Source organism: Triturus cristatus, chromosome 8 (assembly GCF_964204655.1).
Source record: "Triturus cristatus chromosome 8, aTriCri1.1, whole genome shotgun sequence".
NCBI classification, from domain to species: domain Eukaryota; kingdom Metazoa; phylum Chordata; class Amphibia; order Caudata; family Salamandridae; genus Triturus; species Triturus cristatus.
Genome location: NC_140591.1, coordinates 153,127,709 through 153,144,510, shown reverse-complemented (window position 1 = coordinate 153,144,510; position 16,802 = coordinate 153,127,709). Strand labels below are relative to the sequence as shown.

The window sequence follows — 16,802 nt, the reverse complement described above, 5'->3', positions numbered from 1 at the left end:
CCTATTGGGGCCTTAGTTTGGAGATCTATTATGTATGTTGACTCCAGAATACGAAGTTTTCGTATTCTATCGCCACCCCTCTCCGACTTGCCTACTTGATCCAGACAATAGAATTTTAAGAGATCACGGTTGCTCTGATGATATTGCTCAAAATGTCGAGCAACCGGATATGCTGGATCTTTGTTGGAAATTGCCCGCATGTGCTCCAAAATGCGTTTTTTAGTAGGATGTATGGTACTTCCTATGTATCTTTTGGCACACGGGCAAGTGAGGCAATAGACAGTAAAGTCTGAATTACAGTTGAGGAAAAGTTTCATCTTGCGTACAGGTCTGGGGTCATTGGGTCTGCCTGAGTATGTTGTTGTTTTCTCACTAAATTTACAGGCTTTGCAGCGGTTACAGGGATAAAATCCTGTGAGGCCTATTCTGTTTTTGACTCTTGGGACCGGATCAAAGTGACTATGAACAAGGTAGTCGCCAATGGATAGGCTACGCTTGTAGGTAATGACTGGGCGTGCTGGTAATTTCCTTTTAAGAATGTTGTCTGTTTGTAGGATGTGCCAATTTTTCTTGAAGATCTGCATGATCTGACTAGATTTTTCATTAAAATTGGTTATCATCCTAACCTGTCCTTCTGTTGATTCAGTGGCTTTTTTAGCAATTAATAGATCTTTCCTGTCAATCTCTTTGACTTTAGTATCAGCTATGGAGAGGTCTGCGTTGTTATAGCCTCTTTCCCTGAATCTTTTGGTGGCTTCTGTCTTTACCTGGGCATAGTCTTGTGCTTTGGAGCAGTTCCTTTTGAGGCGTATGAATTCCCCAAATGGTATGTTCTTGATGGTACTGCGTGGGTGGTGGCTGTCAGCATGCAGGACGGTATTGCCTGCTGTGGGCTTTCTGTAAACTTTGGTAGACAGTGTATCATTGTCTACGTAGATTTCTAGATCCAGGTATGTGAGAGATTTGTCACTGATTTCCCCCGTGAATCTTAAGTTGAGATCATTTATATTAAGGGAAGCCACAAATTCCTCAGCCGAGGTACGACTGCCACGCCAAATTATAAAAAGATCGTCTATGTATCGTGCCCAAAGAGCGATCTTTTCCACCCAGCATTCATTCGCCTCGCCCCAGGCCACGTGCTTCTCCCACCAGCCCACGAAAAGATTCGCGTAGCTGGGGGCGAAGCACGTTCCCATCGCGGTCCCTCGCAGTTGTCGATATAACTTTCCTGCAAAAGTGAAAATGTTGTTGGTAAGACAGAAAGTGATCATTTGTATCAACATTTTGTTATGTTGGTAATATTTCATAGGTCTTCTATTCAGAAACCAATCTATAGCCAAGATGCCATTGTTGTGATCAATGCAGGTATATAGACTGGTAATGTCCAGAGTTATAAGTAGCATATCAGTGTCCCAGGCAGTTCCTTCAATCAATCTTAGGAAGTCTTGTGTGTCCTTGATGTAGGAGGCCAAGTCTTTTACTAGTGGGGCCAAAAATAGGTCTATGTAGATAGATGTGTTTTCCAATAGACTATTGATGGACGCCACAATGGGTCTACCGGGGGGATTGATTGTACTTTTTGTGAAACCTATGGTTTTTTCACTGAATTTCTAAGGTTTTTTAAATGCTAATTCCTAACTATAACGTGTGTGAAACCTATGGTTTTTTCACTGAATTTCAAAGGTTTTTTAAATGCTAATTCCTAACTATAACGTGTGTGAAACCCATGGTTTTTTCAGTGAATTTGCAAGGTTTTTTAAATGCTAATTTTTTTTTTATTCTTCAATTTTTTCAAACATATTTTTAATTTAATTTTCTTACCTTTTATAAAGACTATGCTTTAATTTTTAAAATCCTTAAATATTTTTTTTTAATATATTTTTTAAAATAAACATGTAAAATTTATTTCCAGTTCTTTTTTTTTTTTTTTTTTTTTTTTTAGTACGCGTACCGTAAGCTCACGGTAAGCGTACGGTTTACGCAACGTCCGTAATCTATCTACGCGGCTTGCGTATAGTTACGCACTTTGCGTAGCCGCGCGTACTGCGCGTGGGACGCGTGCGCGCTTACGCCACACGCGCACGTTACGCGGAAGTGCCGGGGAGTGACTGTTATGCGCATGCGCGCAAGCGCGTGTCTTTTTTACGCGCACGCGTACTTTTTGCCGTAAGCGTACCGTAAGCGTACCGTAAGCGTACGGTAGGTCATGTGATCTTGAAACACAACTTTTGATTGGTTGAAACTACTTTCAGTTCTAGAACTCTCCTACACCACACCCATTCCCCTCATTTCTGCTTGTGATCCCTTGGGAGAAGGAGCTGGTTTGTCTTTGGGATACGATGGCAGAACAGCAGAGCTCTTCTGAGAGTGAGGCTAGCACTAGCAGCACTGTCTTGAGGCAGAGATCGAGGAAACAAAAGCCTTCTTATGTTTGGGATTATTTTACTTTTCCAGAAGGCCAGCAAAAGGTGAATGCACCCTTAGTTACTTGCAAGCTGTGTCAGCGTGTACTTTCTAGAGGTAATCCTAACAGGAAGTATTCCTTTGGGAATCACACCATGAAGAGACACCTCCAGGATGTACACAGAAGGACACATGGTCATCTTTTTGGAGGTAACTCTTCAGAAAGACGAGCCAGTACATCCACAGCAGCTCAGCCTGGACCATCACCTGCAGGGCTTACTCCTTCTTCTGCAGGTCAGGTGAGCCCTTCATCTGTGGGGGGAGAATCTCCTTTTGCTGGCCCTCTGGAAATGAACCCTCGATTTCGGAAGGTTGATATTCATTGCACATTTTGTAAAGATCTAATTTGCCATAGGGAGACCAGTGTTTCCCTAGTGAACAACAAAATAGATCAGCACATTTGTCGCTTTGAATAATTTTCCCATGCTTCCTTTCCTCTGTCCCTGCATGAACACAACGGTTCTTTTAAGAGCCAACCTTATCTTTCATCTTTTTTTTACATATGTTTTTAAAAACTTTTTTTTATTTTTTTTTACCGTACGCGTACGGTGCGCGTACTTTTTTTTTATTTTTTAAAAAAAACACTAAAAATCATTTATCACATTACATTGTCCTTGAGAGACTACAATTATTATTATTGACTTACCATACTCACTGAAAAAATATTTATTCATTTCTTTTTTTAAAAAATAGTTTTAAAAATGTTTGTAGTTTTCGAAAATTTTCTATATCTATCTGGAAAAAAAGAAAAAAGTATTAATATTTTTTAAACATTTTATAATACAGTACACATATTTACATTTTTTACCAAAAAATCTTTTTGCCTTATTTTTGCTGTTTTCAGAATATATTGCATTTCACTATAAATTGTGAAAGCAATTGCATTCATCATTTTACAGCGGGCAAAAAAAAATACCAATCACAAAGATTGTATTAAAAAAGCCCTGATTCTTTTTTTAATTAAACTTAACATTATAGAAATGCATAATATTGTAAAAAAATATCATCTAATACCAATACTTATTTCTTTAAAATACCGTCTGATATGTTTGTTTCAGAACTATAATCACAATATTATATCTCAAATAACTCCAAAATACATCTGATTTCATTTCCTTTAGGCCAAATAGTAATTTTAATTTTTTTTTTGGAATAAATTTCCTACGGAAATCCAATAAAATTCTAAAGTTTAATTTGTCCAGATCTCACCGATTCTCTGTAACATTTTGGTTCACGAAAATTTTTTGAATAATTTATTTAGTCCACAATAGAATTGGTTACTTTTCCACATGGCCAAATAGTAATTTTTTAAATCATTTTTGAAAAAATTTCCAATGGCAGTCCAATAACATTCCAAAATTTAAAATGTGCAGAAGTTACCGATAATCTCTAAATTATTGGTTTTTCAAAATTGCATTAAAAATTTAAAAAGTCCACATTACAATTGGTTATCTTTCCATTAGGCCAAATGATAATTTTAAAAATCTTTTTTTTTACAAAATTGCAATGGTAATCCAGTAAAATGGTAAAATTATTTTGTCCAGATCTTGCCAAGTCTCTCTAAAATTTAGGTTTCAGGAAGATTAGATAGGAATTTGCTAAATCAAAAGGCAAACGTTGTTTGAAAATCAATTGGGAATCATTACACAGTGTCCAGCCTTTTTCACATTTTAGATAAACTGTGTAATGTCCAGAAGTAACAGTAGGTCCATCATGGAAAATTATTGCAACAGTTACAAAAGTTTTTCCTGAAATTGATAATTGCTGTCCTGTAAACTTCTTTATTAAAGTATCCAATTTTGAACCATCAGCTCTACATCGTTGCATCATTAAAATTACATACTGTCCGTATTCCTTTAAAATTAATGTTGAAAACATGTCAGAATTACACTCACCACATTTCATGCTATGATTAGCATCTTTAACTAATTTTGCAAAAGTGACTGTTTTACTCTCTGGCAATGTCAAATAAATAAACCTTTCATTATCAACAATAGAGCCACATATATTATAACAATTATCACAACTATGTTCCCATTTATAAGAGAGACCAAAAAAAATGTCAATGGGAACTCCTTCTTCTTCCACTACCTGAAGAAAATACATCAAAAATTCATGTGCATCTTGCTGTTCATTTTGAGAAAACTGTGTTCGTCCTGAACATACATCTAAAAGTTTTCTAATGTCAGTAGCACTTTCTATTTGAGTTTTATCTTTACTCAACTTTTGAAAAAGGAGACTCAGCTCTGAACAGAATCTTTTTCCCTGATTTACTATTATCTGCTCTTGCAAACTTTCCAGATAAAATGCAACATTCAGCACTACATTTGCGTAGCAGTTGACACCAGAGCTATTTTCAAAATGACATCCTACAACCTGTTCTTCATTTTCCTTTTTCTTTTTGCTTGCAATTACATCACTCCTCTTTTTTTTCCTCTTCTCTACATCTTCACTACAGATATTCTCATTTTTTCTTTTACGAGAAACTACACGTTTCTCCAACACAGGATACTGACCTAAATGAGGAGCATAGCTTCTTCTTAATCTATTATACTCCTTTACACAATTTGTATCAGCACTAACTTTTGATTCTTCAAAGTCTATCATGAATAAACCTGATAATGTTTTGACTCGTGACAAAGCAACATATGCCATACCTTCTTTGAACACAGTTGAACCAATGTTCACAAATGCACAATCTACAGTCAATCCTTGAGACTTGTGAATAGTTACAGCATATGCTAGAGAAAACGGAAACTGCTTCCTACGTACATATAAGTCTTTCACAAGCATAAAACGAACTGTACAACGACAAATATCTTTAACTTCATCTATCTGATCAAATTTTATTTTTAAACATTCAATTCCTTCTTTTTTCTGATAATTAATAAAACCCACAACTCTTCCCATCGCTCCATTAACTAAACCTTTCTCAACATCCAAATTTCTCCTTAAAAACACTCTACAGTTCATGCAAACATATAGATTTTTTTCTAATCCAGCTGTTTTGGAGATGTTCTTCTCTAGTGAGTCCAATTTATTTTTCAGTTTGCCTGTTACTGTGACAGTAATTCTTCCATCCTCAATTTTGTCCACTGCTTCCAATTTCCTGATCTCTTCCTTTTCCAATTTCAAAAGCTCCTCATTGAATATTGAGCATTCACGTAGAGTAGGCATTAAGCAGATGACACTTTTGTTTTCTGCAATGTTCTTGTATATCTTCTCTGCAACTATTTCTTCCTTTGGAAATAAATTATGTAGCAGCCGAGTCTGTAATGCTTTTTTGCCAGCTTCTGTGAGTAGTCCAATCCTGATATCTTTCAGAATACTTCCATATTCTTCATCGTTTGCTTGCCTCATATTAGTTGTAAGTTCCTTGTACTCAAAGAAGGACCAAATATTTGTATTACCGATGCTTCCCAATGACTTCTTCGTGTCTTCATGTGTCACAGTATTAAACACTGGTTGTCCTTTAACTGGAGTAAGTTGCAAAAGATCTCCAAAAACTATGACGTGTTTTCCACCAAATAACACGTCATAGTCTGTCTTCAAAATTTGCTGCATTCTTAAATGCACAAAGGCAAGCATTAAGTTTGATACCATGCTCACCTCATCAATAATGAGAACTTGCATCTTCTTCAATACTCGTGAAACTTCCAAGGATGCTTCTCCAGTTAGCTTGTTGAATTGTATTTTGTTCTCATGCTCCACTGGTAACATTAGCAAACGATGTAAGGTGATTCCTTTTATGTTATATGCTGCTAACCCAGTTGGAGCAGTAACCACACAAGACAACGTAGAATCCGTTTTTTGCTTTAGGTAGCTTCTGATGACTTTAATTAGGAAACTTTTTCCAGTGCCAGCTTGTCCGCTTACATACATCCTGATTGGATGAAATGATGTGCATGAGCACTCTTTTTTTACATGTAGAAATCCGTGATCAATTTTGTTTTTGATCTCTTCATAAATTTGTTGCTGCTCTTGATTCAGTTGTCTTTCCAAATTTTCTAAGTCTATAAATTCTTCTTGAGCTTGATTCATAGCTGTTTCCACTTCATTCATGGCTATTGATGCTTCATTTTCAACGATTGGTTGTCCTAGGGGATCTTGACTGTGTGTTCCTGAACTTTGGCTGTCCTGAGAACTGTCTCTAGCTATTTCTGCTGCAATTGTAGTTTCCTGTTCAATTTCTTCATTTAACATTTGCAGATAAGTTGTGAATGTATTGCATTGTATGCTGTCTTTGCAAGCATTAAATGAATCCTCACAGCTTTGAAATTCTCCCAGTAGTTCATCCTCTGTACGCCATGGTTTAAACAACTGTAAAAGAGCCAAGTAGTAAAATTCTTTCTTGTCGGTAGTGTCGCAACTCAGCTTCCGGTGATTTATCAAACTTCCTTTGGTTTGCTTCACCAAACATCCTTCTTCACCAACAACTTTATATTTTCCATTATTAATGTCTTCTGCAGCTTTCCGTGAATAAATGTAGTTCTGCAACACTTCATAGAGACACATGTTCTCCAGATGATGACTTCTCTTGGGATAATATGTGTCCAACATGTTTGTTTTCAATATATCTGTACTTTCTGGGTCATTCTCGGCCAAATATTCAATTTCTCCAACAGATTTCAGTACCCGATTTCTCATTGCTGCAAGGCCTAAACTTGCCCAAATTATTCTTCTTGACTTTGAGTAGAGACTTGCAGAAGATAACCTATCTGAACATTCGTAGGATCCAATTTCTCGATGCGATAACATCTTCAAACTGAAACTGTACAGCTTCTTACTAACAGTCTTCTCATGAGAAATCTCTTCCCACATTTCCTTCAATTCTGTTTTTTCTGATTTCGTAATGTAAGACGTTACATATCGTGCAACAGCAATGGAATTGTCAGCTACATACTGTATATCCATGTTAGCGTTCCACATGGATAAAATGACTGGGTTGTAGTCATTTATATTTTTTGATTCTTCTTTTCTTTTAAGGTTGTAGGTATTCTTAGGTGATTTTCTTGTGATAGTATGTCTCACAGCTGACATAAAACTGTTTACTCTTCCATTTGAAAGAACAGGTCTAGGAAATCCAAATCGACATTTAGTGTAGTATTTTTCTTTGCTCTTGTATTTCCGTCGACAGTATTTTCCACACCGATGACTTTGGAAACGTAAAACTTGCTCCTTTAACTTGTTCTCTTCTGTGCTTTTTGGTATACCACATGTTGCATATTCTTCAATGTAAGATAACACTGCTTCATCAGTATCTGTTCCAAACTTTGGGGCATCCTTGATCCACAACAGCATATGAATATGAGGAGCACCTCTTGCCTGGTACTCTTTTCTCCAAAAGAAATCCACTACTTCTCCAAGGGGTGGATTTTTTTTATTGCAGATGAAGGACATCATAGCCTCAAATCTATGATTGAAATATCTGCAAACATTAACCGGATCCAATGAGCACAGTTCTCCTGCTGTCTTGTATTCGATGTTTTTAATGTTTGAATTGGCCTCTCGTAGAAAATCCAGTAAATCATCCCAAGCGTACTCGGCACAGCTTAGGGTAAGGAACCATGTTGGTGTTCCTAAATTGCGTAACATGCATTTTAGTTCACCATGGCGTCGGTACCAATATTCATTTGTCCCACGCTGACAAGCCATCAGATTGATCAGTTGTGTTTCCAAATGATCATCTCGGTGCTGCACTTTCTCCATAAAATCCTTAGCAGACACATTTTGTAAATGTACTCCACTTTTTAAAATGTGATTTACTGCATAAGACAGTGCAGACAAGTCGCTTTCAAATAAAAGATGGAACAAATAAGGAATACTTTGTCGAAATCTGGGATCTTCAGCATATAGTCTTGTAGTCCGATACTCTGAAGCTGGAATCTGTTCTGGACGTTCATCGTATCGTCCTCCTTTTCCCGTAGGAAACAGCTGGGGAAAACATCGAGCTTCCAAGCTCTCCTCCCATACACTCACGGGAGTTCCTTTTGCTTTCTTCATCTGAAAGAGATCAATATTGTCTCCCATAACTTCTTTCGAATGAAGAGGATGTATGCTAAAATGTTCATAAATTTCTTCTTCCTTTGTCTTGTCCACTTTTTCAATTTGTCCAGTTGGTGTTTCTGTGTCTTCTTGAAAATCTTCGTCTTCTTCTTCTTCTTCTATATAAATTGATTCATACCATTTGTTATTTTTTTTCAAATACAAATTTGCTCTTTGTACTTTCCGCACATCTACCAGCTCCTGCCAAATCTTCTTATTCTTTGTAGGTACACCATTAACCAGAATAATTAATGGTTCAGTTTCCAAAGTATCCGCATCAATAGTTTCCATATTTTTTTTCAAATCCAAGGGCAAATACACCACTCTACCTTTTAAACCTCTCAGTAAATCTGAAGGAGGTAATTTACCAGTTTTGGGCTCCATACGTACTATGGTCTGGAACGGATGAACACATTGAATGAGTATAGACTCATATGTATTTAATTCAGAAAGTTCAGCAGGAATAGCATCCAATTCTAAATTATTATGTACAGCTCTGGTCGGCATTCTATTTTCCTCTAACTTGTTGTAACAGTATTTACAAATATGCTGATCTTCACCCAATTCAAAACAATTTTCAAGAAATATGTATGTGGCAAAATCCATCCACTTATAATTATCTTCATTTTCACTCTTTCTGTAGAGATCAACATTCCTAGTTTGTTTTCTATAATGAGTTCTGCGGCAACAAATACAAGTAACATTTGGTCTTTCATTAGAGACTATTGCAAATTTTGTTATGTGATCATTAAATGTCTTACTTACAGAAGGTTCTACATTCTCTTCCACTTCTTCCTCATTTACTGTGTCCTTCTCTGCACTGTTTTGTTCAGGACCAAAGTAACAAAACTGAATTTCATCAACAACCTTCTCTACATCTGATACCGTTCCTCGGAACAGAGCCCTATTCAATTCATTTAACTTTATTGCTGGACTTTTGACAAAATACAACCGTCTCACAAACTTTCTCATTTCAGTATGATGAACAGCCAGCATCCTAAAATGATGGAAAACACTATTGCACACTTTTCTAGATAGACAAGCCAGAGAATGACCCTGCAAACCAGTATTCTCTCTCACTCTGCATGGATCCAGACTTTGAAGCACCTTAATCTTCTGTTTTACACTTTTTTTACTATATTCTCTTAGAAACTCTCGAAATCTGTCAATAGATTCCTGACGCACAGTGCAAATACTACTACAATTCCAAGTGTACACTGGGGCTTTAGGACGTCTCCCCATTGCCTCATCTGCCATCACTTGTACCTCATCTCTTGGAACCATTATCTCCTTCTCCATTATGCAACCATTTTTTACTTCGTATGAACGACCTCTGGTGTCAACTGCATGCAGCAAACTATTACTTTGAAAATAGCTCTCTTCATTAAAAAAAGGTTCACTACTTGAACTATGCATCCACTTTCCTAAAAACACTTTACAAAAGTTTGTTCTGTTCACTACTCTTTTGCTTTTGCTTTGTGATTTCAGTACATTAACCATTTTATCTAATGTACGCATCCTATTCAAAATTAATATGAATAGTTTCCTTTTTAATTCTAATGCTTTTGCTGCAATGGCTTCAATTTCTTTTTTTCTCTTGTAATATTTTGCCTTTTGCTTATATTTCTTCACATCCTTTATCAAATTGGACATAACTCTTCTCTGAAACATTTTTCTACGTATCTCTTTAAATGCTGTTTTTCTGTTTATGTAAAACTTTTCAGTTGCAGAAGGTATATTTGCATTAACTAAATTCTCAATTTTTTGCTGTTCTCTTCGTTTTGTTACATTCTTCCCAGGACAGACATTTTGTACATTTTTCTTTGTTTTGAATATTTTTTTAAGAAATAGTTTTTTCTGCTTACCAGAAGATTTTTTCTTTTTCCCAACATGAGCATCTTCTACTAACTTTGGTCCTCCAGTTGTCTTCAAATATAGTTTTTTTTTTAGCGTTTTTTGAACTCGAGATTTTGTAGGCATCTTAAATTTTGTTCACTGTTCTTCAGTAATACCTGAAAAAAACTAAAAAAAAATCCTTTATTGTATTTAAATATATTACTACATTTCTTTTCACAATAGTCACAAAACAAAATTTCTTTGCCAATTTGAATGCACACAAACTGCTCTTTTTTTTGGGCAAGTGAAAATCTCTTTTACAAACTGTCACATTATGAAACCACTTTTCAGATTTTTTAAAAAGCCCATGTCCAGAGTGCTACACTCCAGCAAGGGCAACCAGCCTTAGTGAAGCTCAATGTATTTGCATTACAGACTGAAACCTGAAAACCCCACTCGCTTCTAAATACTGTGCATGACTATACACGGCAAGCACATGGGTGTGTGCTAAGACTCTGCTTCTTCCCCCAAAAATTCACTCCCCCTTTCCATCTAATGCAACTGTGAAATCACCAGAGCAAGACGCAATAAATCTCTGCCTATAATTCCTCTATGCACACAGAGTCATGTTTTCACATTAGTCCCAAAACGAAATTTCTTTGCCATTTTTAAAGCACACTTACTGCTCTTTTTTTTTTCGGGGCAAGTGAAAATCACTTTTACAGACTGACACATTATGAAACCTTTTTTTTTAATTTGTTTAATTGCACTTGTCCAAGCTGTTTTTTTCAGACCACCACCATGTGTATTCGCGGTGACTGCCTACACTCCAGCAAGGGCAACCAGCCTTAGTGATGCTGAATGTATTTGCATTACAGACTGAAACCTGAAAACCCCACTCGCTTCTAAATACTGTGCATGACTATACACGGCAAGCACATTGGTGTGTGCTAAGACTCTGCTTCTTCCCCCAAAAATTCGCCCCCCTTTCCATCTAATGCAACTGTGAAATCACCAGAGCAAGACGCAATAAATCTCTGCCTATAATTCCTCTATGCACACAGAGTCATGTTTTCACATTAGTCCCAAAACGAAATTTCTTTGCCATTTTTAAAGCACACTTACTGCTCTTTTTTTTTCGGGCCAAGTGAAAATCACTTTTTACAATTGGAAATCACTTTTACAGACTGACACATTATAAAACCACTTTTTTGGATTTATTTAAATGCACATGTCCAAGCTGTTTTTTCAGACCACCACCATGTGTATTCTCTGTGACTGCCTACACTCCAGCAAGGGCAACCAGCCTTAGTGATGCTGAATGTATTTGCATTACAGACTTAAACCTGAAAACCCCACTCGCTTCTAAATACTGTGCATGACTATACATGGCAAGCACATGGGTGTGTGCTAAGACTCTGCTTCTTCCCCCAAAAATTCGCTCCCCCTTTCCATCTAATGCAACTGTGAAATCACCAGAGCAAGACGCAATAAATCTCTGCCTATAATTCCTCTATGCACACAGAGTCATGTTTTCACATTAGTCCCAAAACGAAATTTCTTTGCCATTTTTAAAGCACACTTACTGCTCTTTTTTTTTCGGGCCAAGTGAAAATCACTTTTTACAATTGGAAATCACTTTTACAGACTGACACATTATGAAACCACTTTTTTGGATTTATTTAAATGCACATGTCCAAGCTGTTTTTTCAGACCACCACCATGTGTATTCTCTGTGACTGCCTACACTCCAGCAAGGGCAACCAGCCTTAGTGATGCTGAATGTATTTGCATTACAGACTTAAACCTGAAAACCCCACTCGCTTGTAAATACTGTGCATGACTATACATGGCAAGCACATGGGTGTGTGCTAAGACTCTGCTTCTTCCCCCAAAAATTCGCTCCCCCTTTCCATCTAATGCAACTGTGAAATCACCAGAGCAAGACGCAATAAATCTCTGCCTATAATTCCTCTATGCACACAGAGTCATGTTTTCACATTAGTCCCAAAACGAAATTTCTTTGCCATTTTGAAAGCACACTTACTGCTCTTTTTTTTTCGGGCCAAGTGAAAATCACTTTTTACAATTGGAAATCACTTTTACAGACTGACACATTATGAAACCACTTTTTTTGATTTATTTAAATGCACATGTCCAAGCTGTTTTTTCAGACCACCACCATGTGTATTCTCTGTGACTGCCTACACTCCAGCAAGGGCAACCAGCCTTAGTGATGCTGAATGTATTTGCATTACAGACTTAAACCTGAAAACCCCACTCGCTTCTAAATACTGTGCATGACTATACATGGCAAGCACATGGGTGTGTGCTAAGACTCTGCTTCTTCCCCCAAAAATTCGCTCCCCCTTTCCATCTAATGCAACTGTGAAATCACCAGAGCAAGACGCAATAAATCTCTGCCTATAATTCCTCTATGCACACAGAGTCATGTTTTCACATTAGTCCCAAAACGAAATTTCTTTGCCATTTTGAAAGCACACTTACTGCTCTTTTTTTTTTCGGGCCAAGTGAAAATCACTTTTTACAATTGGAAATCACTTTTACAGACTGACACATTATGAAACCACTTTTTTTGATTTATTTAAATGCACATGTCCAAGCTGTTTTTTCAGACCACCACCATGTGTATTCTCTGTGACTGCCTACACTCCAGCAAGGGCAACCAGCCTTAGTGATGCTGAATGTATTTGCATTACAGACTTAAACCTGAAAACCCCACTCGCTTCTAAATACTGTGCATGACTATACATGGCAAGCACATGGGTGTGTGCTAAGACTCTGCTTCTTCCCCCAAAAATTCGCCCCCCTTTCCATCTAATGCAACTGTGAAATCACCAGAGCAAGACGCAATAAATCTCTGCCTATAATTCCTCTATGCACACAGAGTCATGTTTTCACATTAGTCCCAAAACGAAATTTCTTTGCCATTTTGAAAGCACACTTACTGCTCTTTTTTTTTTCGGGCCAAGTGAAAATCACTTTTACAGACTGACACATTATGAAACCACCATGTGTAACTACAACAAAAACAATTCCCATTTCTATTATTCATTTCTTAAGTTACCACATACATCCCCTCTCAAACTGTAAACTCACCTTTAAAATTAGTTAGTTGTGAAAGAAATGTGACACTCAAACAGCAGATTATCAGAGCCAGGATCTCTGTTGTGTTCACCTCTCTCCTCTCAGCAGAACCAGATAATGGCAAACTTTCCCTCTATTTTTCCACACATATACATGTAAGTTTCAAATCTCAGTGCTTCCCCCTTTTTTTCAAATGTAATCACACATTTCTATTGGTTGAAAACCAACCCTTTTCCAAAAGTACCCTTCCCCCAACTTGACTTCTGCCTAGTACCCTTCCCCCAACTTGACTTCTGCCTGCTACCATAGCAACAGCTCATGGAACACTGCTGTGTAGAGTTAGGTCAGAAGTTCGACACACAATGTTTCAATTCCACAGAGCAAGAGTGCTTGACTTTTCAAACCTTACAGCAAATCCATAGTACTGTTCTTTGGTTACACATTTTTTTGTACCAATACAAAACATGCTTCTATTAATTTACACATACAGCCTAGTTTTTATTCTAGAATGGTATGAAACAGCCAATCAGTTCTTTTTGTTTTGAAAAAAATATGTATGCCTCCATTTCCAAACTGTCTTTCTTTTCATATTGCCATTCTACTGAAAGACACCTCCTGAGTGCATCCAGTTCTCCTTTGAAGATGTTCACAGTGTGGATTGTAGGGCACAGCTATGTCTTCTGGAGTGAAAAGTTTGCAGAGAAAACAGGTATGGTGAGAGACCTTGCTTTGCCAAATGTAGACATTAAATGGATTGGTCAGAGAGGGTTAAAGTGGCACCAATTGATGCCATTGGTGAAATCCTTCATTCAAATCCAACACCCTGACCTCATAATAGTGCACTGTGGTGGCAATGACCTAGGCACTTTGACTGGGGTAGGTCTGGAAATGCTTATGAAGGACACCTTTGCACAACTGTTTACACTTTTCCCTAAAACTGCCTTTGTGTTTTCCAACATATGCCAAAGGCAAAAATGGAACTGGTCCAATCATTTCTGTCCGCAGATTGACAAAGCAAGAAAGCACGTCAACAAATCTGTTTCTGCTTTCCTCCGTGACTATGGTATGGGTGCCATTTACCACAACAACTTGCGTTATGACATGCAAGACATTTATAGAGGAGATGGTGTGCACTTCAATGATGAAGGGAACAGAGTCTTCCTCTTGAACCTTAGACTCTGCATCGGTACTTACTTGTAGGTACCACTAAAAAAATGACTTCATAAACACAACAGCTCTTTTTAGAGCTCCCTAATTTCTAAACTCTTAAATCTGCTTTTCATTTATTTATTTTTATTTTTTTTACCGTACGCTTACCGTAAGCTTACGGTACGCGTACCCCGTGATTTTTTTTAAAATCAATAAATGTTTTTTTTGTACTTTTCTGTCCTTCTTTGACCCCCTTACAAATGTTAGGGGGTCTGTAACTCTCCTCATTGCCCCCTTTCCTTGTTTTCTCTGTTTTTTTTCTGAGTGAAACACACAAAATGGCGGCCGCCGCTTCCTGGTTTCGGCCGATTCGAATGTTTACTAAGATCTATGGGCCAATCAGAATCTCCTTCGCGCACGCCATGTTTCTTCCGTATGCTTACCGTAAGCTTACCGTACGCGTACCCCGTGATTTTTTTTAAAAATCAATAAATGTTTGTTTTGTACTTTACAGTCCTTCTTTGACCCCCTCACAAATGTAAGGGGGTCTGTAACTCTCCTCATTGCCCCCTTTTCTTGTTTTCACTCTTTTTTTTTCAGAGTGAAACACAGAAAATGGCGGCCGCCGCTTCCTGGTTTCGGCCGATTCGAATGTTTACTAAGATCTAAGAGCCAATCAGAATCGCGCTCGCGCACGCCACCGTACGCGTACCGTAAGCTTACCGTAAGCGTACGGTAAGCGTACCGTAAGCGGGCTCAGATATATATATTGATTTAAAGGTTATTTTCTCAGAATATACTGAACAGATTTACACCAAACCTACAAAAGGCCCTTCCTTGACCTAGGGACTACCTCTCTGCCAAATTTTGAGTAATTCTGTTCAGCCGTTCGGGCTGTAGCTCGTTCTAAAGGTCCTATGGAAAAATGCATGGGAAAAACGCGTTTTGGGACCCCCCTTTTATCTCATCCCCCGCTTGACTGATCCCCCCGAGACTTTTAGGGTAGGAGCAGAGCGGAGCGCCCCACCTATTTTGAGAAATTCGCGAGGATTCGTCGACCGGCGCAAAAGTTATTCAAAATAGAATGTTGCGGATTTCCTATGGAAAAGGGGTCCTAACTATAACTACCTACTGGCGACCGCCAGTAGGTAATATATATATATATATATATATATATATATATATATATATATATATATATATATATATATATATTAGCATGCATCAATTCGCTTTTTCCTTCCACATGTGATCCCAGTCCCAGAAGGATGGCAGCAATGCCATATTGAATCTGTAAATTGCCCACACGTCTTTCTGACAAATTCGAATATCATGCATATTCCATGTTCTTTTCTTTAGCCCTCTGCCAAGCATGTTGATAACTGACAGAAACTACATAAATATGCATCATGCGTTCATAATTTGATTTACTGGGTATTTGAAAATTTACATGACTGCTAAATATTATTTTGTACCTTTTTTTTTAGATATGAACGTTTATTACCCAGCTGCCTCGTCATGACGATTCAGCGATTGAATGTAATATCGTGGTCACCTTGTTCAGCTGGAGCATGTTTGGATCAATTAGGCAGTTTAAATTTAACTTAATATTTCTTACGTGCAATTTGTCCATAATGCATATTTTATCGCTAGTTTTCAGTCTACAGCAATAAAATGGCAGTGCTGAGTTTCTGTATTGGAGTTTCATTTCTTAAATCATATTCTGGAGATAGTTTATTTTTAACAGGTTCACATTGTATTAAGCATGTTTCTATTTTATATGTTCGTATCAACGCAACAAAATAACAACTTGTCAGGTAACAATTGTCAGTGGATTCATATTCTTTCTAAGACTGTAGGATGATAAACACATGCTACTGACACCTGCTGTGAACTAAAGGATATGAGGTCAAAGCCCCACAAAACTGAGGGCCATATTTATGGGCAAGCCATGCAGCGCTTCACAGCAAGTCACCTTGCTGCACTGCATGACGGGTAAAGGGTAGGAATACACTGTATTTAAGTCAATACAGCACATTTCTGTCTTTTCCCCTATACTGGTGCCCTTTTGGCTGCCTAGCGCCAATGCAGGCACACTTGCGCCATGCTGCAAGTGTGCCTACTTGTAAGTAGGGTTGTATTTATGCAGGAACGGACAGCTTCCTGCTCAAAAACAATCCGCCGAGGGGTTTTCATCGTTC

At 37.6% G+C, this 16,802-nt stretch overlaps 1 protein-coding gene across 1 annotated transcript in view; it reads left to right on the top strand.

The window, feature by feature from the left end:
- LOC146801728 (uncharacterized) overlaps positions 1 to 16,293 on the top strand; it is a 119,730-nt gene extending 103,437 nt beyond the window's left edge. The window contains exon 7 of the mRNA XM_085621196.1: positions 16,089 to 16,293. The gene's annotated coding sequence lies outside the window, so the exon portion shown is untranslated. The remainder of the gene's footprint in view (positions 1 to 16,088) is intronic.
- Positions 16,294 to 16,802: the final 509 nt, after the last annotated feature.